General features: G+C 40.6%; 1 protein-coding gene and 1 long non-coding RNA gene across 2 annotated transcripts in view; one reads left to right on the plus strand and one right to left on the minus strand.

Moving 5' to 3' along the window:
* Positions 1 to 27,689, plus strand: part of nlgn2a (neuroligin 2a) — a 146,062-nt gene that overhangs the window by 6,054 nt on the left and 112,319 nt on the right. The window lies entirely within an intron of this gene.
* Positions 10,824 to 24,348, minus strand: LOC113125356 (uncharacterized). Its single transcript, XR_003295150.1, has 3 exons — positions 24,204 to 24,348; positions 11,973 to 12,204; positions 10,824 to 10,906 (listed from the first exon to the last, which is right to left on the minus strand). It is a non-coding gene; the product is annotated as an uncharacterized LOC113125356 (long non-coding RNA).

Genomic DNA, 27,689 nt, shown 5'->3' on the forward strand with positions numbered 1-27,689 from the left:
TCTCTAAACAAATGGACCGTTTCAAGTGCTTTCATCTATTTCCAGCTGATGCATTATTAGGCTGTGGGGCTTGAGCGATCGTGATGGTGGACATAGGTGGAATAAGGCTGTTCCTGCATAGTGAATTAGGACGTTTCTTACTTGACATGCTCTCGCTACATTCTGGTTGTTTGTGTGTGTGTGTGCTGGCTAGGAAGGCAAGCAGAAGCACGACAGTGATGAATGAGCAACTGAATGGCAGTGTTACACTTTTGTGCTCTATGATGCCAAGCAGGCAATGATTGTCCCTGTTATTGTCACAATCAGCAAAGAAAACAGAAACCCTCAGGATGAACAGACACACACAGCAGCAGCAAAAAGGTTCTGCTATTGTGCACACGCTAAAGAGCAAGTGCCTCAAAACCTTTGGCACGCCATTCTCCTTTAATTTATTTCCACTAAAGACACTTTCTTTTTGTTTTCTCTTAATATTTAAGGATGCGGCATGTGTATCCTCCATCCTTCAGAGAAAACAATGCATGTTGGTGCATCATTCATCTGTGGCTCTTCACACTGTCTCTCAAGGCTGAAACAATTCCTCTACTGACAAATGGTAGCAGGAGAAAGAGGCTAAATTCCAATCTGTGTGGATCACTCCTGGGCCAGACACCTGCATGAACAGATTTTTGCAGACTGCATTTTCACTGGTAGCTCACAGCACTAGGAACATAAATGTCAGTGTTCTGACTCATACAGAACTTTATTGAGTACACTTATCTGCTACCCACAGGCTACAGTATCTTGGTGAAAAGGACTCATATTCCCCAGGGAGTGCCCTTCATGTGTCCCTTCCGAGTGTCTGGTATATACTCAAGGTGTAAGAAAAATGAAATAAAAGTGCGAAGAGTACCTCTACAGTTTTATTTTGTTTTTCTTTCTTTCTTTTTTTTTTTTTTTTTGCTGACGCAAGTATGTAAAAAGGAATATAGAAGTTTAGAAATGTAGGGAACGAGAACTATAAAGGTAAAAGGGACAGGATTGTATAGGCAGCATGTAAGGAAGGGCCACTATTTGGAAAAGGGTCCTGTCACCCTAATTAGCTAGTTTAAGGGAGTGTAACATCATTGATATGCCAGTGCTAATAGCTAACGAGTGCTGATATTGCTTTGCTGGGATTTTATGTTAGTGTGTATTGCCTCTCCATAACATAATGGGGTAGGATGGGGGTGTTTCTGAAAGACAGAGACCTGGGAGAAAAGCAACTGGAGCTCCCCTGGTACCTACATGAAACAATCTTTTTCCATTTGGTTGAAACTCTAGGGACTTAAAAATGAAATAAAAAAGGAAGTAGGAGAAGGGGGTGTGATTTAGAAGACTGCAAGTCAGCAGGATTTCCTGGCCCTCTGCTATTTTTTTCCTCTGTCCTTTGTGAGGAATAAACACATTACAAAGGATGAGCTCCAGCCCTCTCACTGGTGAACGTGCCTCACATTCTTGAAAGACAGTACAGCTGCAGTGGTGTGTGTTGTGTAATTTTGGAGAATATATGTGTAGTTGCGCAGGACACTCATATTTTCTCCTATTGAGATTTTGGTGACAAGTAAATATTTGAATTGATTTTTTTTCAAAGGTCTCTAAATGACTTACTCATAGATTGCGTTCTTGACATCTTATTTTGCAAGACTTTGACAAATCTGAAGAGCTGAGGTTTTATTGATTGAAGTAGGTGAGCCGATAGTTCATAATCATCACTAACATCAAGAAATTTCCATCAGAGAATTATTGGATGGTCCCATTCAATCAGGTTAAACACACAAGTGAATATTATTCCCACAGTGGCCTCTACATCCTCCAAATCTGCAGCTGCAAAAATTCATCTCCCTCTCCCGTTCTCACCCTCCTAACCTCCGCCCATTTGCCCTTCTGTCCTTCCCCCTCTCTTCTTTGCCACTGGCTGCTCACACTATCCCCTGCCCTCTCCATTTTCTCCTCTCTCCACTTAATTAACCCATTGATCAGGATGCTTATAAATTAGTCCTCTGGAGAGGCCCTCATAAAGCACTTTTCTCCTTGTCTCTCACCCAGAAGGATGCTATTCTTTCATCGGCTACACTGTTACATTTAAGGTCCCTGGGCCACCCTAGATTTCAGTTGTGTCAAAATCTAATTTCTAATATTTTTTTTCCCAAAATTTCAGTCGATTCAGCTGCTCATAGATTTATGGGGTAGCGAAAGCCAGAGAGCATGGAAAGTGGAATTAAGGCAAGGAGGCAGCAGGGAGTTGGATGGAGGTCAATGCTGCTCTTGTACAACCTCTCAATTCATTAGACGCACATAGCTCAACCTTTTCATGGCACCTCCCTTGTGTCTGTGAATGTTTCCCTCTTCCTTCCGTCTTTCTCTCCCTGTCTGACCTGTTCTGCAGAGCAGGGTGCCTGGTGCCTGCTCGGAGACATGCCCAATTAGAATGTTCTCACTGATCATTATGGAGGGAGGCTTTTTAACACCCCCTTCTCAAAATCCTCGTCTCTTTCTTTAATTTGTGACCTGCCTCTTTAGGTTTTTCCTTCATTTACATCGCTTACTCCATCCTAACAGGTTCACCCTCTCTTCATCCCTCACTTCTTTTAAATTTTACCGTACCAGCTTTCTTCCACATTTCTCGCTGAATCTCCAGAATGTCATTCTTGCTACACTCCCAATGTACTTAAATGCTATCCTACACTGTTTTATGTCTATAATGCATTTTTTTGCCTTCATTTTTTACAGTGGGTCATGGAGGATTTGACAGAAAAATGTGGGGAGACTGAGGAAGAGACATGCAGTATGGCTGCGCTCAAACACAAGAGTTGTGAACATGTGGTGTGTGCCTCCTTGTTTTTTCTTTTTTTGTGCCTTTTGTCCGCATCTAGTGTCAATCCTTGTATATTTAGGACTGCTAAAGAACAAGGGGCATGTGTTATCTGTGGTCCAATTTAGGGTGGGTGAATGGTGTGACTTAAATAGCTGGCTCATGAGTACATGTTCCATGCATATCCCAGACTCTCCTGCTAGAGCCACAGCCAGGGATGGGAATCTTTTTCTGCACCAAAAGATCTGTGTGTGTCTGTGGAAGTCAGGCAAAGTGCAGATGAGGACTGCATAGAGGAGAAATATTTTCTGTTAAGAGTTTAGTGACAAGAACCTTGTCACAATGAAGCTCACAGAAGAGAAAATATACTTACATATACTTACCCAGCATCATAGTGAGATGGGTTTGTGCCTGGGCAATGGGGTTTCTAACTACACTTGATGCAATCCAGGATGGAAGCCAGCCATGGATCGTATCTTTGTTGCACAGCATTAGGGTTTCCACAAACTTGTAGTATCAACTGTGGGCCGGAGTGGGCCTTTGGGTCTATAATGCCTTTAGGCATTAGAGATACATTATAGAAGTATGGTATACAGTGTGTGGTTATGTAGAGGAAGAAAAGAAGCTCTCATATAGAGGTGTTTTGTGTCTTCACTGAGCATTTTACATGTTTGTTGTTTGATAATCCTTGTAACCTTGACAAGTGCACTTCTCTCTGAAAGGACAGCTTTCAATAGTGAAAAAAAAAAAAAATACAGGTGTTAGCACCATCTCTTGTGGCCTTCTGCAAATAAAAAAAAAGGCAAGGACAGTAAAGATTCAAAGCTGAAGCATGCCTGCAGGGCTAAGAAGGGCTGAGCATGCCCAGGGGTGGTGAATGGATTCCTTTCTGTTCATGTGATGGTCTGCTGTTGCTAAGGCTTGAGGGAAATGATTCTGCAGAAGTTGTTATTGCCATGTCATGTGTGACTCGAGAGAACCAACTCATGGGTTCTTCCATGGGGTTGTCTGAGGAATACACTGTGTATCAATGGGGAAACAGGAGTGTGCTGTGATGGTGGAAGGGCCAAAATGTCAAAATGTACACTTGTTTTTGAGCATATTATGAGAAGAAAGCACAGCAGTGGCTTTTATCACCTGCTGTTAATATCTAGGGGGAGATTGAGAGCCTGAAGTTGTGTTGAGGAGAGCTGTCCTCTTTGTTGTCAGAGCACATCATGTGGTACATTGCAGGATTGCTGACTCCTGCATGCCTAAGCAGCTCTCATGGCTCAGCCTGTCATGCACATGCACACTCAAATACACACATGCAGGTTTACTTGCCTCAGGTATTTGTCACTATAGCTGTCACTGCAGCATAAGAGTAAATATGTCTTATAATATATAATAATAATAATCTGATCTACCAAGTGCCCTCTCTAACTTCTGAGTCTTTTCTGGACAATAGTTATAATGCTATTACATTTAGTCTGGTCAAAGTCACACTTCAAGGTCAGTCACGACAGACTGGGATTTAGAGTCAGAGCTGAGCAGAGAACAAGTTAAACATTGTGGTTTTACGCATCAGAGTAAAATGGTTCCCAGGGGTTTTACAAGTCAAGGTCAGTGATAACACTGTCAAGTGGGGCTGGTGGGCCTGGTGATGCTGGTGGGGCTGGTAATTCTGGGGCTGGTGGGGCTGGTGGGGCTGGTGTGGAGGGGGGTGGGTGTTAGACATCACTCCAATTTCATCCATGGAGTAACAAGACTATTTAGAGAACTGCAAGCCTGTCAGCATATTTTTATACATTTAATTGTATTAAGCAACTTATTTACAAGTATTATTTACTGGGACATAAGTTGAATAAGCTTCAGTCTAATAGCATCTGACATTTTCATCATCTGTAATTTTAGTTTTCATTGAAACCCAATATTCTTCATATTTACTAATGCACAGCTCTGCAGTATATGGGAGGCTAGGCCTGCGCTGTAGCTGTACATGTACTGTACTGCCCCTGAACAACTTATAAACCAAACCTTTAGTTAGCTTTGTAACTTGTAGGTTTAGCCTCTTCCACCCTCCTGCTACAGGGTCCTGTTTAACAGTGATACACTAAATGAAAACCAATCTCTAGTCTACTGTGCTATCATGAAATGATGCATGATGGGTACAAATCCTGGCATGAAGCAGGAATCATTCACTTGGCTGTGTGTCTGTGATGGAAAAGCTTGTGCAGGACTCTTGTTGATGCTTGGCCCCTCATTATGGATGATCAGTGAAGCCCCATCAACCTGAAAACATTCACTGTGAAAAATCTAATGGGGAAAAATATGGATATATGAATAGGCAAAGTGACCGTAGTGGATTTTGAGCTCTGAACATGGGTATAAACATTAACATGGGACACACACATACTTTATAAATTCCATGCTAGGCACATGCATCCCTGTGATGGACTGTCCACGGTGTACCCAATGTCAGCTCCCATGATTTGGGAGCATGCATAGAATGCTGTACACAAACATAAAAATTGCAGCACATGCGATCATGCGTGACCTAGTGAAAAAGATATGCTCAAATCATACTGACACACACAGCCTGCAGACATTAAAATCACTCAAGCATGAACAATACTTTCTCTAAGTAGTATGTCATCAAATTACACACATGGTCACAAGATGCATGTAACCTTCACACACTGTACCACACTTGACCACATACACCTGTACATCCACACATGCATATAACACGTCACCGTCTCTTTTCATTGGAATAGATGTGATATGGTTAAGTGTCTATTTATCACTCAATGACGTAAACTTGACATAAACGTCACATTACATGAAACACAGTGAGAAGTTCATTTCAGTTATACCTTCGCACCTTTGTCATCAAGGAGAATATTAGTTTCTCTTTTGAAAGGTCACTTGATAGAACAAAACACATTAGTCAGAGCTTTTACCCGATGAGAGGCAAAGTGTCATGATATGGAATGTGATGTGAGGCTGATGTGTGATGATACGACCACACATTAATCCTGCTTGTCTGTGTGCATTTGGGGTTGTTGACTTTAACATGATAAATATCTATTTATCCATCCAGATCCAACAAAAAATGCTGTTGGAAACAATCTGCAAAGGGACACATCGGGCAGTTGTAAACGCTTTGACAAGCTACAAACATAAGAATAGGATCACAATCTACAAACATCAGTATAGTATCACACAGTAGCACTTTAATGCAAGACTGTCCTCACCTAAAATACAATAGCAATAGCTGTTGTTTCCTATGCTTTAACTGGCCTATTTTTTACATTTTCCTGGCAGATGATCCCTTGTGGTCATGCCAGTACTGTACTGTTTTCTCTCAGAAGCAACGCTAGTGTGCACTAATGTGATTGTACTGTACAGTACCATCGCAAATCCTCTTGAGTAGAAGGCGGGACAGATTTTTTTAAGTGTCATTAGCCAGTGGTAGTTTCTTTTAACCTTGACCCTTGTTGTTTCCCAAGCTCATCTATGAAGTTTGTCTTTTTAATGGCCAGAACAATCCTATCTGACTTTAACTATGCAGATCTTTTCTCACAGGACAGAATACCTACTTAGGTAATTCAGCAAAGCATGGCAGCAGTAATACTTTAGGTCAGTATTTCAAATAATTGAGAAAATGACCCAGTAATTAAACAACAAAAAAGCTAAAAGTAATATCTCTGGGTGATGTTTTTACATCCACCCAGGTCATACAGAGATACACATCTAACACACACTCATAAACACACCTACAGGCAGGTTCAAGCTCTTCCTAAATTACTGATCTGTTTCTCGTCTTCCTCCTCCATTCTGGCTGATTGTGTTTGTGTGGTCTCCACTCACAGATGTTGTGCCCACAGCAGGTGTTGCTGAGGTATAGTGTTTTTCAAGCTATTTCTGGGCACAGGTGGACTCGGACAGTCAAAGCAACACATCAACGCTCCCCAGATGACCCTGCCGTTCGGGACCACAGATGTTTCTCCTCTGACAGGAATAGACCCGTGTGCGGCCTTGTGTGCGTGCACATCATGTGTAGGTGCATTGGTTATCCTTGCATGCAAATGCAGAAAAACCACAGGTGCAAGGAAGTAAAATATTTTGATTGCATCTGCACACATAATGTCACAAAAACATTTATCTTGCACTTAAAGAGTGTTGTGACACCAGTTTAATAGCTTCAGGCTGGATATCGGTCTTTTGAAGTACGTACATTTTGCCTCATCATGCCATGTACATGCTTCTTGACTGCTGTGTAGGGAAGATAAGCATCCTGTAGGCTGCATGTGTATCTGCAGGTAAATGCATCGCAGCAGTATTCTCTGCGATAGCTGCACTCAAACAGTAAAAAAATAAAATGGGATCTGGAGTGTACCTGGGCCCAGGCGATGAGATGTTTGTTCAGTATATGCACAGGCGTGTGTGCCTTTTCGTGCGTGCCTGGCATGAGAGGCTGAGATCTGAGGCCTGTTTCAGTGTTAAGGATGACTTTCAGACATGGACGTGTAGCCTTAAAGAGTTATCCCATTATTGAGACCTGGACATTAGCACTCAGCCACTCAACTCAGAGAAATGACAAATGGACAGAGAAGGGGAGAAGACAGAGGGACATATAAGAGAGACACAGGGTGCTGAAAGTGGAAGAAATAGAAGAGCGGAAAGGGATGGAAGTGGGAATGAGTGAGAGATAGGAAGGAAGGAGTATAAAATAAAGGACTGAATGAGTGAGAATAAGGTGAGAGACTGAGCTTTGCTGCATGGATAGAAATAGCAAGGCGCAAGAAGCAGCAGCAGCAAAAGAAACCCAGACAAGACATTACAAGGGTTTGGGGGGGAGGGGAAAGCTGGAATGCTAGATGCTAGATAAAAGCCAATGATGAAGATTTGATAGTGTGGCTGTGAAAGAGTTAGAGTGCATTAGGGAACAAAACCATGAATGATGCATCAAAGGAAAGACTATTTGAGTTATTGGGGTTGGAGCTGGGGTGGAGGGGATGGCTTGGAAAGAGAATTTTATAAAAAGGAAAAGAAAGGCGATTGGCAGCAAAAGAACTGAAGGACTTCTGTGGTTGCAAGTAAGATGAAGGAAAAGATTGAACAAAGGCGAAATATGTGAGATTTGAAGCAACAGAGAGGAGTTATTCCTGGACCAGTGTGACAAGAAGAGAGAAAAAAGATGAGTAATAGAGGAATGAATGAAGAAGGAATGTGTATTTGAGCAGAAAAGGAGAGGTGGAGGGAGGAATATAAGAAAGTAGAAAACATGACTACAGAGACAAAGCAGAGGACAAGTCATTATGCTGTCCACCTCTCCCCTGTAGACTGATCTAGTGATCTGACTTGCCTGCACACACATACACAGGCCAATAGACATTGAACCTACAGTGATTTGATTGGAGTCTCTGTGCTCACCCACATACACGCGCAGTCACACACACACACACACGCACACACACACACACACAGCTTTGTATAGTAGTTTACAGATGAGTGTGGAATTGATGAATGTAGGGCTCTTAATTTGTAAAACTGAGAAATAGAAACCCTTGAAATATAAACAAATGGGCAAACAAATATTTGCAGATATTCTATGTTTTACTGTGGTCACTTGCACAAGCATGACCAGGTGACTGATCAGGCAATGGGACAATGACATTGTATTTGTCCTGCTAATACCAACATGAACCAAGCAAAACAATCAACGTAAGGAATAAGCAAATAATTTGGCTGAACTTGATATTATGTGTATATTTCAAAGGCCAGTGTCTTAAATATACGAATACTACATCATCTTTGGGCCAAATAACCTGTTAATAACCAATGAATTAATCAACCAAATAATCAGTTACAGGTAAAAAAATCTATTCCAAATTAAATTAAATATTATTTAAATTTGGTGCTTAATAGTAATCTCTATTTCATATATATATATAAAATAGCAAGTCATCATGATATTAATTAACAAAATTAATAATAAATAATTGTAAACCCTCAAATCAATCATTATATAAGAACATATCACATTAGGGCTCTATCACTAAAATGTCCAAGAACATTGTTCATATCATTTATCAAGCAGTCAAAATAGTAAATACATGTTCAGATTAAAGGAAGTTATTGAAGGTGAGTGATAATCAATTAAATTATGAAAGTGTCTTTAAGGTTTAATGAGTCGAGCAAAGAGAAAAGGAAAGGAAGTCTTGCATAGACAGAATCCTGCAAGCAATTTTTGAGAAGTGCCTAACAAGCAAAATGGTTCACTTTGAGAACTGTGTGCGTGATTTGAAACCCACCTTTCCCTGCATCCCAAAACTCTACCAAATTTCAGCATTTCGACTCAGCAGCTACCATATATGTCCAAAAAACCATTTATCTACTGTGGTGTGTGTCATTTACACCTCACTGAGACTTCCTGTGTTTTGCATGATAATGGATCTTATAAAGGTAAAAATGTCTGCATAATCAAGTCCTGCTACAAACACTCAGCCTAGCCCTGTTTACCCCTCCCACTGCAGTAGGCTTACTTCCTTCTCCACTGAGGTCGGAGACAAGGGTTCTGTTTTTCCTTGACCCCTGTGCTCCGCAGACTTCACCTGCTGCGGTTGAGGGGATAAGGAGAATTCAACCACGTCTCATATCTGCCAGAACATCTTGTGGGCTTCTGATGTAGAATGGTGGTTCATAATGTTGAGAGGTGCCGACCGCAGGACAGGAAGGTGGGGAGGATGTGGGTGAGGTTTGATTCAGGCACAAGTGCAATAATATTCACCCAGAACAAGCATTAAAAGGAACCCCCCTCACACTGAATATGAAATTATACGTGGCATTAAGCTCATTGGGATTATTTTTTAAACATACAGTATGTTCTTGCAGCAGCTGGGACTGTTTTTAAAAAGCTACTTTTCTGCAGTATACAATATAGTATTATCTTCTGCAGGCTATTTATAGAAAATAGATGCTAAACTCTGATGACTTTGTAGAACTTATTTGGCTCATAGGTGACAATAGATCCCGTCTTTAGCCCTCTTGGAGCTGTTGAGTTAGTCAGTAATAACATCTCTGCCTCGGGTGCACAGTAATCAAAAATGTTAATACACTGAGTCTGAACTTGAACAGAATTTCATTGATTTTCAGCTTTTACTCTGCTGTCCCATCTGTTTTTCAGTCCAGTGACTGCCAAAGAGGATGTTAGTTCCCCCCCATCCGCCTCTCCTGATTTTTTTGGAAAAATTAGAGAGATTAATCCGTCTCTGAATTATCCCTCGCAGTCACTGTATGTCAGCCAGTTGAGAAATTGTCAGTTTTTTGCCCACAGAGGCAGTCAGACGGAAGGGCCAGGCCAGTCAAAATGGAGCTGATGATGCTTGGAATCCATCAGCCAATGAGCTTCATGCAATTAGTGTCATTACTTGTGCCAGTCAGTAGATCAATTAAACCAACTAAGGGACCACATAGTGGGCAGTCTCCAAGGGGGGCTGGGTACAAAACAACCAGATAGTGCCAGGTTGAGATTGACTGGAGAGTGATAAGAGGAAGGAAGTGAAACAAATGTGTGTTCGGGAGAGATGAGTGTCACACAGTCTGAATACAAAGCACTATCCCTGCTAGCAACAACTGTGTTGAAATATCAGCAGGCACAGGGCCATTTTACCACCCTACACTCAACACAGTCCTGACCAATTCTGTTATGTCACTTCTCTAGTATGATTACTCGTGGATCTATTTTAAAATACTAAATTCCCAGAAAACAATTTAATATTTAAACCTATTAAGAGAAGAAATGAAAAATAAAAAGAAGAGAAACAGCTTTTTTTCTGTTTTAATATATAAAGTGCGTCAACACATTTAATAAAGAGGCAAGCTAAAGTGAGATTGCAGAGCAAAAGTAAATATTGCGACGTGAGTAGGTAATGTAAAAGTTCTCAAAATATAAATAGAGACATCAAGCAGCGTGCATGTATAGAATTTGATACACCATGCGGAATATTGCTTCCTCTCATTGTGGAGGATGATGTTGAACGTGGCTCACATTTCTGATCAGATGGAGCACTGGTGTTTGTGATACTGATGCTGGAGAAACAGAAAACATATGGAGGAGTGTTTTGATGTCAGAGGCAAAACAGCAGGCTAGCATCACGTCTGTAAGCACAGTATAGCTGTTATTTGAACAGTCAGCATCACTGGTTGATTGTCACGCACCATGAGCTTAGAGCATACACACTGCAGTATGGTGCTCTTCTGAAAATAAGTGAAGGAACAAGCAGCCCTAAGCTTGTCTGAATTTCTCTCATTCTTAACTCTTTCCTTAATTGGCACACACAAAAAAGAAAAAGGTACATTATGACCCATCTCATCAGTTGGGATTGCTTCTTTATTTTTCTTTTATTATCACTGATATTAAATGTTCTGTTTTTTTTTTTTTTTATGAGTTGTGGTGCTTTTTGTGGCTCTGCTCTGTTGAAGCAATCAAGCAGTGTGCTTTGTTTATGAGTTTTAGAGGAATCGACTCTGCCGGCTCATTGTCGCTGAGCCGCCTGGGAGTCCAAATGCTGGTCGCTCCAACAAAAACCTCACAATCGATCACAGAGCACAGTGATAGGGACAACTTGGGATTAGGCTGTTATATAAGGCTAAAGCACATGAACCAAGTGTGTGGAATGTCTTCTTGACTTTATCTTGGCAGTATCTCATTTGACTTTGTAACATTTGTGGTTTCTGATTAAAGTTGGGTCACACAAAACAGATGTCTAAAAATTGCTGTGTTGTGACTGAGGGCTCTCATGGTGGTCCAAATAGAACTAGCTCTGCCAGTCTCTTCATTAACTGTGGCGCTCAGCTCTGGCAACGACACACACTTTAAGAGGAGCTGCGGGACCCTGAACACACAACCATAACCAGGCACGTGTACAGGCACATAACACCTTACATGTGCATGGTGGGAGAGTAAATACCTATCAACACAGAAACTGTGTGTATCTCCAAAAATCAGCACAAACACCGCACTTAGCACACAAACTCTCTTACCTCTTACCTAGCTCTTCACACAAAACCTGTCAGCCCACAAGTGTTTGGGAAAAAAGTTCGAGAGGCTTAGAGTCAAGATGGCCCGGTTGATTAGGAAGTAGCAGGCATTTACCTTCTTGTGTAAAGTTGATAATGACAACTCTTGCAGCCCCTTGGCCACAGCGGACCTGTGTTGAGCATCTGTGGAGAGGAGTAAGAGTGGCTGGTGGGAGGCAGCTTGGCTCTTCAGGTTGAAAGGTGCTCAGTGATACCAGTGGTGAACTTCCTGTTAAACAAGCTCTGGGTTGCTCAGCGCTGTCCTGGGAGTAGGATGGAGAGAGAATGGAGGGGCTGACAATGGGAGTCTGATGAAAATCAGATGAGGATGGTTGAGCTGTGGTGTTTACAACAATACTTCTTCAGAGTGCACTGTGGCCTGCTGTAGACTCAATGTTGTATCATGTAGTTGTCGTAAACAACCATAGCAACTAATTACAAATAGTGTTTTTCAAGGAGTTTGCAGCCATTCTCTTTGAGCCTCACTCTTGCAAGTTCTACAACTTTATGAAAGCACAGTACAGTATTGCTGGTGTATCCTTTGGGTCCAGTTGGAAAACATGGAAAAAGCAATATGTCTGTGGTATATGACTGCATTTGGAAAATGCATTTAGAAAACATAACTGACCACAAAATAGCAGTTTTTCCAATTTCTTATTCAGTCTGAAGTTTTATGTGATTATTGTTTGGTGGTTTTCTAATCAATTGGCAGGGACTGATGTATATAAGTGACATAGAGAAATAGCTATGTGTGTGTCTTATTCAATACAAAACAATATGTAATTCCTCCGACTGTCCTCTCTTGTGACAGGCAGTGTTTTCCTCCTCCTCTCTGGATGACTCTTATATTGCCAGCATTCTTTCTTCGGCATGGCTTGCATTTCTCCTTACTGTGCATCATCGCCCCGCCAGATATTACGAACGGTGCCCGTGTCACAGCGTAGTGTGGCAGCGAGATAAGCAGATATTAGCTGGCCAAGCCATCAGTAGAATAGACCAGGCAGGGCGATGGGGTAGTGCGAGGCGAGGCTGGGCATCAGTAAGCAATGAAGGGCAGACACCGGCGAGGACAGCTGAGACATGCTTCTGGCAACAAAGGTTGGGGAGGAAATTGATTACATGTCATACTGGAGCTACAGTAATCTTATTTCAGAAAACTAGTGTCGATAATCACACATATGCAAAAGTAATCAGACCAGAAAGAAAAAATATTGACTAAACGCAAGCACAGGTTTTGCTCTGTGATTTTCTTCAGAGGAGATGTTCTTGTGGCAAGGCAGGGACTGCCTGATTGATAGTGGTTGTTTAGGTCTATAGCATCATTCATATTTGCCGTAAATGTAAAACATAAAAAAAAAATCTGATAAAGATATAGACTGACTTTGGATAGGATGGCTTGATTTAAATGTTGTGTGCATTAAATAAATAACCTATTGTTTGGCAAATAACAAAATAATTAAGAATCACTCATTGCGTTGCTAACAATTTTCCTTAAGGTTAGAAATATATTTCATACTGATACTGCACTTAAAAATGTGTGAAAAGAAAATATAAGCTGATAATAAACATCAGTTTATCAAGCAGGCTCTAATGGAAAACATGTTTATTCATGAGATATTGATGGATAGGATGTTTGTGCAGGCTCATACAAACTGTTCATTCAAAGTAAGAACTTAATCAGAGTAAGAACTACTTTTCGTAGTATGGTAGGCATGTAAACACACACATTACTCTTCCTTAAGTCTATGCTGGTGGATGAAACAGACTCAGAGCTGTGGTCAGCTGGCAGGGAGCCACTCAGAACAGCACCGTGTGGCTCTGCATTTCTCTGTCCTTCCATCTCTGCCTCATCCACAGTCTCCCTCGAGTTTTGAGAGCTGTATGTGCAAACCAAAACTTCTCAAATAGAGAAGCTGATTATTTCAATAAGACTATTGACTCATCAGCAGACACACACTTACACTCATACCACAAAGACAAACAGACGGACTCAGATATGCACACATCAAATACACACTTTGAACTACAAACAGATAAAAATACACAGTTCTCACAGATACACAATGGTGTCATAAAAGCATAAAGATGCACAAAGACCACTGTCACACATACACACAGAGCCAGACGCACACACCTTTAATTTAAATCACCACTGCACTAGCGTACGTCCCAACACTCCACTTTTAATAGACCTCTGTTTCTTTATGGCTCTCTGCCTCCTAAACCCATCAATCCTCTCCTCTCATTCTCTTCACTTTCTCTCTCTGTCATATCTGATTGGAGCCCTGACGCACCCTCCCATCATCATCATCCTCCAGCCTCTGTCTTAGCCCGCTTTATCTCACTGCTTTTTCTGACCGACTGCAATCATTTTGTCTTTTTGTTTGACCCCCGGTTCTGTTTCCCCTGTGCATTGTGATGCCTCTCCCCACCACTTGCTCTCCACTTACTCTTGCACTCTTTCCCTTTTTCTACTCTGCTGCTAAGAAGGCTGGAGCCAATGCAGCAGTGCATGTGGAGAGGGATTAGATAAAAAGAGAGAGTAGAGGGGAGAGATGAGTGGAAAGTGAGAGACCAAGGACAGAACATAGAAACAGACAAATCGACTCAGAAGCTTGAAGCGAGTGTTGAGGGAGGGATGAATAGATTGAACAAGGACAATGCTGCACGTCTCATGGAGCCAAAAAGTTAGACTCGTCTCAGATCTCAGCTGGTTAGATGTCTTCATCTTATATATGTCACTAATTAGGCATAGAATGGACAACTCTGTCTAACCGACTTTACTGAATGACTTCAACTAAATGTATTTGTATATTTGTATGTGTTTTATTTCTATTATACTTTTTATTATAGTACCTTTATCCCATAATGACCACATAAGGCAAGTCACATTGTTTAGTCACTTACAGTTGGACACAGTCTGTGTTTTACATATTCAGAAAAAAAACCCAACATATTGACAAATATTCAAATGACCTATTTTAACTAGAGCTCTTCCTTACAGGGGTGTAGTGATGTTTGGCAGTGTCCCAGTACAGAGCAGTGTCTCACTCCACTGGACAGAGCTGAAATTAGCTGTGAGCCAATAAGCCAGGGAAATGAGAGGAAAGGGATAGTTAGATGGTGTTGTATGCCCTTCTGTGCCGGTGTTGACTGGCTCAGGTGGTATGGATGACAGGGGTTAGGAAGCAGCTAATACATCAACTCAACTGTACCCTGCCTCTCCCCTCCCACCTCTGCAACAACTCCCAAACCAGTAATCATACTTCCTCACAGAGCTCCTCAATAACAATTACTTTCCACCACACCCCTTATTTTCTCTTCCGTACCATCATCCACCTTGTAAACCCTCACCTTCTCTCCTTCATCTCTCTCTCTGTCATCCACACCTAGCCTTATTACCTGCTGGAACTCTGATCTGAACTGATTGGATTCATGAATATTTAAACACCGCACCAATGATGTTATATGCACTTGTTTCTCCAGCTGGGCTTAGTCAAATCTAATATCTTTAATGATTAAATCATTAATAATTTTTTTTTTTTTGATGCATGAGGCAAGGTTGAAAATATCTTTTTTTTTTTTTTTTGTTTTAATGAATCACGTCTGCTGTCCTGCTCTGGTGTTTGTTGCATTGAGTAGAGAAAAACAATCTTGCAGGGTTCCTATTGGATTGTTACAGTGTGTGAGGGAGCTCAACACCACCCCAGGACTGAAAACTAAGCTTTGGGACTAGACATTAGTCAGGAGGAGTTAAGCAACAGTCATTTCAAATGCTTTCAAAACATGAGCCAAAGGTTTCCTCATAATCTCTTTGAGAAATAAATTAAGTCAAGATGAAAGGATGAGGACATAAAATGGACCCATGCAAGATGTGAAGTTTATTGTCACCATCTTAGAGCACTAATTGTTAGCAGTTTAATTGGCTGGTTGGCAGAGTGAAATATTTATGACTACAGGATAGATTGCAAGGAAATTTGTTACACATATTCATGAGGATGAGGAGGAATCTGACTCACCTTGCTGAGCCCCAGATTTTTTTCCTGTGGTGCCACCATGAGGTTAATATTTATGACGTGGTCTTATGAATATCTACCATGCTAAGTAGTTTGTAGTTCATAGATTTCATCTGGAAAGTAAATTCGATTTGTACTGTATTCTGCTGGATCAGTAGAGTGAATGTAGCTCCCATACTACTTGTGCTTGTTAGCATGCTGATGTTAGCATTTAGCTCAAAGCATGACTGAGTCACAGAGCTGTTGCCATGGCTGTAAACTTGTTTGCCTTGCTCACAGACATATTTAATGGGTACTGTATGTTTCCATTGGTGGACACTAGTTGAGCAGATTTATTGTGTGAACACATGTACTGTACCAAAGCCATAGCCTGTATTAGACTAAAGAGCAGCTTTGAATAAGTGGGTTGGACAGCTCAGTGTTGAGGGAGTACAATTTGAAGTACTGTATTACAAAACTGTCTGTCAAGCTAAATCACTCCATCTGGCTTGCTCTTTCTGAGAGACTCTGACATACACAAACACATGGCTGTGTTCAGGTGAACTATGAGGCCTCAGTAATACCTGTGTGCACAGGGGTGTTTCAGCAGCGAGAGGAGCCCTCCTCACAATAATAAAGGGATGGACAGAGGTGAAGAGTATAGAAAGAAGGGGGCAGCAGGAGGATGAGACGAAGGGGGGAGGTAAAGAATAAAAATAGCTCAGAATCACCAGCCAATCTCGAAACAGGCTTTTGTGAAGTCACATTTGCCCCAAGCAAAAGATTTGAAGTGTCCTGGAATAATAGATTCACTATGAGTGCTTTTCTTTCTCAACATGGCTTTCTCCCTCACTACAAAGAGCTCCAATAATGGAAGGGGAAGAAGCACAAAATACGTTGAACATTTAGACAGAAATGTTTTAGCTCTAAGTTGAACTGAAGCTCTGAGATCTGAGAATATGTTTGTCATATTGACAGCATAATTTTGATAGAAATGAATATCAACACTGCTGGCATTTCAGAATGATTTGGAGTATACGTTTCCCAGTTTATGTCAGTATCATCTAAAAAACCTTCAGCTATACAGCGCCAGGCTATTTTTAGGTGACTGTTACCCTGCTCAAAATTGGATTTAAAGAGGCCAGCAGAGTAAAGCTAGGTATATATCAGTATATATCATTATTTAGAGATAGAGCATGGCCCGCAAAACACAACTAACTTTCTGTTGCTAAATCATAAAATGCATTGCAATTTATATGGCAGTGTTTTTATATGATATTTTGCAGAAGATTAATTTCCACAGAAAACTAATTTAGTTTGGGCAACTCTACCTTTTCAGCTGGCAATAATAAAGGGCATCGCAACCTGACCCCAGTGTTTGGATAAAGGAAGGAAATATCAAAAAAATATCCATCAAATATGGATGTTGAAATATTAAGAGGAAAATCTTGTATTTTGTATAATCTCTGCATTGCCCAAGGACAATCCAGCAGTTGAGGAACCTCCTGCTGGCTAAATAATTGATAGCAGAAATGTAAAAGGAGGATTTGAAGGCAGAGGAGTTTATTTGGGTCCTTCCTTGCTTCTGCAACATTATATCTTTACTGTGTTGGTCTATATTTTACCATGGCTGGAAGACTAACATGTAATGTTTGCTAAAGAAAGGCGCAACAAGGAAACAACAACCATTAGATGGGTTTATTGAATTTGGTGTGCTGCAAAATTCTGTCCATGTCCAACTAAGTAAATGTCAATATCGAATTTCTCTTTAGTGCTGGTATCTATAAGCAAAATGAGACAGGATACATGCATTTAGCTGGATTGGCTTGTTAGCAGCCTCATTGCTTCCCTGGTGTCTTAATATCTGTTGATGTGGAAGATTTGGGGTTAAAATCTATCTCATACCAATTTGTATCCTGCCTGTGTTCTGTAGTCGTGGGTTGTATAGTTTGTTGAAAGGAAACTGTACAACCTACTTGACCTTTATCTACATTTGCTGTTTGCAAACGTGTGTTCATCTGTCAATTTCGAAGCAGAATACATTTAAGAATCCATGAGAATTTCTTGTTGCTAAGCCGTAGTATCAGAAGCTTTTGTACGTGGGTGGGATAGCATGCGTTGCCTGACAAAATTATTTTGCATTCTGTCAGTAACCAGAGAACTCATTTGGGACCACAGAGGCACAGCCATGACACCAGTCTGTCCAGATAGATGCTCTGGCTGGGCCAAAGGTCAGCACTGCTGATACCATACAGATGAAACCATCCTGACAAAGTTTTTTTTTTAAAGATGCCTGAGGATTTTGTACTTAAGCATAATGCTTATGGTAACCTCAACCCTAATTAAGAAAATTTAAAATATTTATTTCTCACTGTTAATGAAAGTGTTCAACTAAAGTAACAGGTTTTTGAAGTTGTGTCAGAAACTGAGGATCTGTCGAAATGTCCTCACTTTCCGAAAATGTCCTCACTCCTTTGGTAAACTGGACCTTACAATGTTGGTCGTACAAGACCACAAGCCTCTGCATCCAGACGTCAGCATAATTACCAGCTTCATTTGTGTCCAATAAACACACACACACTCACACACTCACACTCACACAGTTTCTGTCCATTGACTCCAATCCCCTTCAGTCTTAGGCAACAAAAGCAAAATCAAAGCGTTTTGTGAAATATTGCTTGATTTTGTTATTAAGAGAAGGATTTTTTTCCCCACTGGCACACATGGAGACTAGGCGATTTAAGCCTCGCTATTGGAAGCACATAGATTAACCAGGAGGGTAGGCAGCCATCATTGCTGCATGCTGATTTTCAAGTCTGTAGCATGGTTAACTCTTCTGTCCATGCATGTGGGGAGAGGAATGGATAAAGGCTTGTCAGGTTTCTCCATGGCTTCCAGTGAGTGGAGAAAGATAAAACATAAATTAAAAAAAAACTCCATTTGTTGAACAGTGACGGTACAAGAACTTGTTCAGGAGAATTACAATGCAGAGTTCTCTAAAATGCCTTTCTATTTAATTTGCTTCGATTTAATGTCCATTACTTTTAAGTCAAGGAAAATAAAGGGATAAAATAATATATTCCAAGGATTATTGTTATCCTTTCCCAGTTCACTGCACTTGATTGGTCAGCTGGAGATTAAGGGAATTACTTGTGTGCAAATGGAAGTGGATGGAAGATGCTTTCTGAGACATCCGCCTCTATTTTTATAGACTGTATATCTGTGCAAATATGTGGGTGAGCGAAAAGGAATTCCTTACTCAAGGGCAGATGACTAAGGACATGCTAAGTACTCGCATGTTAGCATGTGTACGTTGGTGCACATATATACACACACACATACGCATATGCACAATGCATGCCTGCACTCAAGATAGTTTTTGTGGTGGCTTGCTGTGTTGTCCTGTCATCTTTTATTCAGGGCAGCTCTATACATCTATTTTCAGCTCTGCATCACTCTGTATAGATGAGGTGCTCTCCAGCAACAGGATTTAGGAGAATGGCATCATTTCAACAAAATGTTCTCCTTCACTGCCCCTTTCACTCTCCCAAACAGACACACACACACACACCCACATATAGTGTACACACATGCTGTGTAAATTGCACACCACTAGCTACTCTGCATATTCATAGAGGAGATTTGTGCCAAAGCTGTGGCAGTATTCCACATCAAACAGAAGGGTGACACAGCCATTTAAATACTGCTCTCCTATTCAGCAATACACTCTGCTTTCTACCTACACCAATTTACTATATATAGACATGCCATAAGCATTGTCATTTGGAGAGACAGAGACAGGAAGTGCAAAGGGAGATTGAAGGAGGCTTCTTGCCAGACTGAGAGAGTACAAAGGGAGACACCCAGTTCCCTTAACTAAACATTCCTTGCTCCTTGAGCCTTTCTCAACATCAAGCCTTTAGGTCATCTTGGAAATCATTCTAAAGCCCTTATTCCCGCTCTGTGGTATTAGTGCAAAGGGTTGTTGAGGTTGCCTAGAGACACCATCATTTGCTGAAGTCTTTTCTGGACTGACACACCCCTTTATTGGAAATCAGTTGGTGATTGGACGCTTCAGATTGAGGCTCAATAGAAACACATATGGCAGTTTCTGAAGTGAGCAGGCTCATAGGGATGAACGGGGATGAACAGGAAGTAGCAAAGAGAAGCAGAGGTGAGGAGATTTGGTGGAAGAAGCTGCAGCCATGTGACCAGCCCCAGTGACTCAGTGGTGGAAGCCTGAATTATTAGAGCCATGCTCTGGGCGTCTGCCATCATTAGATTGGTGCACATATTAAATATTCAATGAGACATTTTGGGCAGACGGGTATGGGAGCAGGCAAAAGGGCAACTCTGATGGAGGATGTGCCATGTGCCGACAAAGATATGTAAACGTGTGCACTGTTTTTTTTTTTTGTTTTTTTCTTTTTTTATATGAATGTGCTTTGTGTGTGAGTGTTTACATGCACATACTCTATGCTCAAGGCTTGCTTTTGACAGGTTTATGCTAACCTGGGTAGGGGAGTTAATTTTACGCTGCTTGTCAAGGGCATCAGTATAGTTACTGTGAAGGCCCAAAATGCAGTTAAAGGAAAGGGGATCTTAAGCTGTATAAAAGCGTTACTCTACCAAACAAGAACACAAAAGGAGAGCAATTGGGTTCCTCAGGCACCTGCCCAGTTGCCCTGTTCAGAAGAAACTGCCAGTTGGCTAACATACAGCTGTATGTGACAGAATATTGCAGCCAGACCAGCTGCTGGATGGATCCACATCACTGACAGAGCGGAGCCATGTCAGTTCCAAGCCCGTGATAAATCTGCAGACTGTTGACAGGCTTGCAGATTTCAGGCTTTCTTTTCTGCTTTGTTTTTTTCCCCCATTGCATAAGTAGTTCATAGAAATTCACTGTCAAGTAAGACGAATGAACATTACATATTGCATCATATCATCTCAGTGGGTGATGTAGCTCTTAATTAGCCCACTAATTGTGATACTTCTGTTAACTGCTTCACAGTCAATATGTTTAAAAGGAGCAGTGCATGATTGGTGAAACCAAATAAATGTCCACAATGAAATTAGAATGAATACATATTGACTCTGTAACTCTGACAGTTCTCACAACAACAATCCATTTAAGTCTTGCAATAAGTCTAATTTTACTTCTTTATCATCGAAGAGGACAAAAATGTGACTCATCTGCGGTTTTGAAATTTTGTGTAATAGATGTTAATTATAATAAGAGAGTGTAATGTAACGATTAGGCAAATAAGATCAGTTCTCATTTAAATCTCATACATCGGTTTTCTTTTAGAAACTAATGAAATTGTCTCTTCATACTAGCAAATGCTTTGCCTATGGAAAGGAACATAAGGAGATTCAGAGCTATGGGGCCAGAACCTGTGACATACACCAGATTATTCATAATGGTTTATGCCAGGTTAGAGATTGTACAAAAGTGATTTCAGGTAGTGTCATAATTATTATTTCTGCTGAAGTGCAGGTAGCCCCACTCTTTGGGAAGGGTTTTTCATCATATATACATTTTTATGCACCCTTCACTTGTGAGATTTATTATATTAAATATACAAAAATAGTTCCATCAAAGAGATGGATTTTTTGTGTGTTGTAACAGGGTTTAAAATCAGTGGTTAAAAATTACATTTGTTTGCTGGATCACAAAATACCTGACACGAAAGGCCAGAGTTCATCAGGCTCTGGAAGTACATCTCTGGTAGAGTTTTGAGCAGCACAGGAGCTCCACAGGGAACTGTTCTGGCTCCATTCCTGTACACACTGTACACAGCAGACTTTAAATACTTGAGTCTTGCAACATCCAGAAGTATTCTGATGATACTGCTATTGTTGTTTCTATCAGGAATGGACAGTAAAAGGAGTACAGAGGCCTGATAAAATCCTTCAGTGACTGGAGTCACAAAAGCTTTCTCCTACTGAACACCTCTAAGGCAAATTAAATAGTAGTGGATTTTTAAAGGTCTAAGCCCCCTCCTTATCCAGTCAACATCTGTGGTCCGGACATTGAAGTGGTGCCAGCCTACAAATATCTGGACCTGGACAATAAGTTGGATTGGTCACTGAACACAGATGTTCCATATATAAAAAAAAGGGCAGAGACTTTTTCTCCTAAGGCAGCTTAGTCTTTAGATGCTGCAGGAAGATGCTGCACATGTTTTACTGAACTATGGCAGCAAGTCTGCTGTTTGATGATACAGTCTGCTGGGGAGGCAGCATAAAGCAGAAGGATGCAAGGCAGCTGGGCAAACAAAAAGCTGGTTCAGTGACTGGAATGAGGCTGAACTCATTGGAGGCTGTGGTGCAGAGATGCAGACAGAAAAAGGTAGAGACCATCTTGGAATACACTGACCATCCTGATGGACCAGAGAAGCAGCTGCAGGACTGAATGATACAGGAGATCCACTGTCATTAGGCCATTAGGCTCTACAACACCTTAGACAATGGCAGATGACTACTTAACACGAATTGGTGTGGTGCTGACTAATCTTACTACTGACTACATATTACTTTCACTATAAGACTACTTGAGTTTCCCATCAGAAATGAACAAAGTATCTCATCTCTCATCTGTTACAATACATCTGTAGAGTAAAAGTAAAGAAGAAGAGTCAGCATTTGATTAGTTTTATTTTGGCTGATACCAGCCTGGTCTGGCCCTGATACATATCCTTAGGATTGGCTTGGGACATCTCTAGAATATATATTTTATTTATGTATCTACATTGCAGTGACTAGAAAAAAACTTTTACCTTAAAGCACCTGCTGCTTTAGGAGTTGATGCATGAGCCCACAAACATGTATTTTATAAAAGTTAAATCCTCTCCTTTTCTGTAAAAGGTTTAGATTTTTAGATTTTATTGTGACATTTTGTTTTTGTATGCACCATTTTCTTCTGCTCCCTAATGCTGAGTGCCAGCAGATGTTACAAGCTACAGTAGCTGCTATAGGTCTCTGTATGTGCAGTGGGCCTGACTATTATGAATTCTCTTTCACTCTGACTCAGACATGCTGGCACACTGCTGTGTCAAATAAGCATAGCAATGAAGGAAAGGAGAACCTCCACACCATTTTCTCCATCAATCCTCTTTGGAACAACATGCCTGCTGCTTGTGGCTGATATATTGTTACTATACATTGTGCAGTGGAGCTCCATTTGTTTCAATCACCAGATTCTTCTATTATCATTCAAGCTCAGTTAGTTTTGGGGGTGTTACAGGTATAACAAATGAATAATGCACAACTTATTCATGACACAAATAAAATGTAAACGTGTGTGCCAGAACCTTTTTTATTATTATTTTATTTTATTTTTATTTTTTTGACACATTCACTTTTGTTGTGTTTAAGAGACCAATGGTGCATTTAGCTGAGGAATAAAAACAGGCATCAATATTGGCACTAAGACTAATGGCCAGTGGACAAACAAATGTTGCAGTGCCCTAATTGGGCAGCCATATTACTTAAAACAGTCTGCTGTTTGAGCCGAATACTTAAATTGAGATGGTAAGTTAAATGAACACAATAGAGTATATTAATAGTGGGTCAGACCCAAGTGCTCTACATCTTTGTCTCAAGTTTCCAAACTAGTTTTAAATCTTCTAATAAGAACAGCATTGCACCACTGCAACCCACCTATACAATGTAAGACACTCTGAGGTCCTCAATTTCTTCCCATCAGCTAGTCTCAACCATCTCCCCTTCCCCAGTCAATATTCCCAAACCAGATTGACTGCTGTTTATTGCATGCTTCTTTATTGCCTAAGGCATGAGTGAGTGAGTTTGCCGCTCTGCAGGGAAAGAGAAAACAGTACAAGATTACACGCTAGTATTCCACTCCTGGGCCAGGATCTGTCACAGTTCGCCTCAATCTAATAAACACATGTCTTTATTGATCTAGTCCATAGTCCTGCATGTTTTTTTTATTCACACTTCCATTTTCTCCCATTGCCTGTAAACAAATTGTTCCCTTGGTATCATATTCCATCTCAGCATGATGAAAAAAAGAAGAATGGATGGCCAGTTTTTTTTCTTCATTTGACGTATGTGCAATATGAATGTTGAGTGGAACACACGATGCAACCATAGCTCAAGTTGGTCCAACACACGTAATTGCATTTTTACACTATAGGATTTTTCAGCGATACGAGTTAAACTTTTTTTATTTGATTTTGTGTTGACTTCGATTTATTTGAACACCAAAAGCTTGTGAAATGAGCAAAATTATTATGCTTTATCTGAGTATTGACTAGTTCAATAATGACTGACAGATAGGAACTCACATGCCCCGAGCATTTATCCTGCCATATCTGTCGCACACAACTACACACACACTTAATAATCCATCCACCTCATGCACTTGTTGGAAACAGTTCCCTTCTGTTTGCCCTCCTCAATTTAATAGTTTATCTGTCCTTCACTCTTTCTCCTTCCTCTGTTGTGTGTGTGTGTGTGCGTGTGTGTTTTTGTAAGTATTTGCTGACTGAGTAGGCTGTGTCAGATAGTGTGGGGGTGGGCGGAGTTGCTGGATGCCAGCATCTGTCTATGCCACACTGACCGAAGTCAGTCACACGTTGGACGTGCACTCACTGTCACACACAGTGCACTGCAGACATAGTTCAGACATATCTTGTCACATATTGCAAATGCATGTCACAAATTATAACAAGTGCACATTAACACGTATGAGCTGTAGCTCTAAATGTGTGCAGAGGGGAGGGGGTTACAGTAAATTTAGTCGTAGCTTCTTTTGGCTCCTAAAATGTCCAGTGGTAACTTTTGCTTCATTTAGCTTCCCGCCTATCAGGTTGTTTTAGATCAGTGTGAAGTTGTTAGAGATAAGAGGCCTGGTGCAGTCAGCAAAGCTTGCGTCTCCTGCAGATGAGCCATATTCTCCTGAGCCGTGACCACAATAGTCATTTTAAACAGCCCCCGTCACTGCAGCCATTACACACCTCGTTGGATTGAAAGTAAGCAGGGAATCAAGCAGCAGCCAATGGTGTGATAAAAGATGGGGGACGGATGTGTATGAGCATCTATGTGTATATCACCCCCATGTCTGTGAGGTGCTGAGTGCATCAAAGTGTTTTATGGAAAGTGAATCCACATACTGTGTGTTGGCTTCACTAAGAACATAAAATAAAAGTCACTGAATCTTGAAATGTTTTTCAAAATGTTTCTCTTCAAAAGAAATTAAATGATCAGAGAATTGGACTAGATAATCATAGCTTTAATGTTTCTGTTGCAAATCGGAAACAAGGGATGCTTTGTGCTGATGGATCATTCAAAGGTATAAAAACAGAACTTTAAAATTCAAAGCAAGTAGTATATATTTTCTTCCAACACTTATCACTTTACGTAGTTATTTGATCTATTTTTATTATAAAAATACAAATTATAGCTCTTTAAACATAACCATTTCAAAAAAACCCTGTGATACCCAGAGATACTGTATGTAATTTTTTTTTATTTTTTTAATCAGGACATCACCAGTAGGCCAATTTAAGATCACATTTAAACAATAAAATTTGTGCTCATCCCTATTACAAACTTTGCAAAAGCTTTAACTAATACATCTAATATATCATTTAGCTGCATATTTATTTGCTAAAAATAACCTGTTATCAATTTAGACATGTTAAATTTGCCAAAATGAGAATATTTTATCTAAACGTAAACACTATATTATGACGACTATGGTTAATAGCTAAAGTAATGTTTTCCTAAGACAGTTGCAGTAAACAATGGCCATTTCACAGAGAAAGTCACACTAGAAAGTCTAGAAAAGGCAGAAATGCCTCATGCATAATGAAGAACATGGAGTCTGCTGTGTGTTTGTGCGTGTGTGTGTGTGGGAGAGAGAGAAGGGAGAGGGAGCCTCGCAGCATTAGAACAGGTAGCAACCTACTTGCTGATGCTGATGTGGTCTCAGTATGCATTTCGACAAGGTTATATAACACATGATGCTGTGAAGCTGGCCTAAGCTGTTTCTGCTATTTATAGAAACACTTTGATAGAACAAATTCTGTGACACACAGACACAAAAACATCAACCTGGCTCTCTCTGTGTGTGTGTGTGTGTGTGTGTGTGTGTGTGTGTACCTCATTTCTGAGGTCTACAGCCACTGACTCTAAATACCTTTTTTTTTTTTTAAACTTATTTCTTCTCTGTATCTCATATACCCATATAAACTGTTGCTAAGTATCTGACAGATGAATTGCAGTAAGTAAACAGATAATTATCAATGTGTACTGATCAGTCATCTGGTCCATGGTGCCCCCACTACACTTTGTCAATGTCTGGACTATCTCTCTCTATCTGAATAAGTCAGTCTTTTGGTTGCAGCTTTCTCCATCTGCACAAACATACCTCAGTGTGAGTGCACACAGGAGGAATACACATAGCCCCAGTCTACCGAGGCATTTCCTCTTATTCATTTAAATACCAAGGAGTCCAGACAAAAAACCATTACAGGGTGCAATGTGGCATGACAGCTTTTTGATCAGCAGTAAAGAGAAGTAAGGGGAGAAATGTTAGGGGCATTACTGCTCATTATCTTGAGGTGTTCTGATAACGTTTAACCAGCTGATTGCTTTGTTTAGAGCCTGACATTGCAGCCTGAAAATGAAGTTTTCAATTCTGCTGAATTTTAATTGTTAGCATTTTAGGTCTGCACCAATCATCCATGAAAGCAACCAAGTTCTGTCTTACAATATTGGCCATAAACATAAATTACTGCATAAGAAATTCCAAGCTGCAATACAGAGATTTTCCGTTCATATTTAGCCTGCAGTATGTGGTCTTCCAGTACCAAGAGAGTAGAGACAGGCTGGGAGGGGATTTTAAGGCATAGCTCTAGGGATGGAAGTTGTTGACCTGTTCACCAATTTGGTTGCAAATGAGGTATCTCAGCAATTGGTGGGTGGACTGCCATGAAATTTCATGCAGCTATTCATGGTCATTAGAGGATGAAGCTTGTGAAAGTTGGTGAGCCTGCTGACTTTGCCTCTAATGCCACCATGAGGTTAACATCTGTGGTTTTGACTGGCATCATACTAAAATAATCCCCATCAGCCTCAGCTGTTTGTGTTTACTGCTGATCAGTAAATATTAGCATGCTAATATGCTAGCACACTAAACTGAGATTGTAGCCACCATGCCTATTACACATGAGCATGTTGTCATTCTCATTTCTGAGTATGGTAGCATACTGATGTTAGTATTTAGCTAACCTTGCACCTTGTGTGTGTTATTCACCACAAGACTGCAGTAAAGAGTCACTAATCCAGGCTGCTGTGATTCTGTGATACTTTTTTATATACTTTGTTGATTTCCCTCTACCTGCTGTATGCTCCATTAGCTCGCTGCTCTTTAATATCTGTGAGTTAATGCCAGCATGCTATGAACTCTAATATGGGCTATAGTGCAGCCTGGGCCAACAACTGCAGCCTCCATTTTCTGTATGCCATATAGAAAGCTATAAAAATATTATACAGATATTTTTTTATGAGACGCTGTAAGTGTTGAGTCTCCCGGCTCGCCTTGTTGTCACAAATGTCTGATACCACCAAACAAAAGCCTCAAATAGATTATTCTTGATAAGGTTGTATCGCAGCAGCTGTCTGTGTTATGGAAGAGATAACATGAGCAGAAAGTAAATTACCAGTAGAAATAAACACTTTCTCTGCTAGAGTCATGTCTCAGCTCTGTGGTATATATGTAGAATCAAAGATTAATTTCATTTGAAAAAACATAAATGACCACATGC

Source organism: Mastacembelus armatus, chromosome 18 (assembly GCF_900324485.2).
Source record: "Mastacembelus armatus chromosome 18, fMasArm1.2, whole genome shotgun sequence".
In the NCBI taxonomy this organism is placed as follows: domain Eukaryota; kingdom Metazoa; phylum Chordata; class Actinopteri; order Synbranchiformes; family Mastacembelidae; genus Mastacembelus; species Mastacembelus armatus.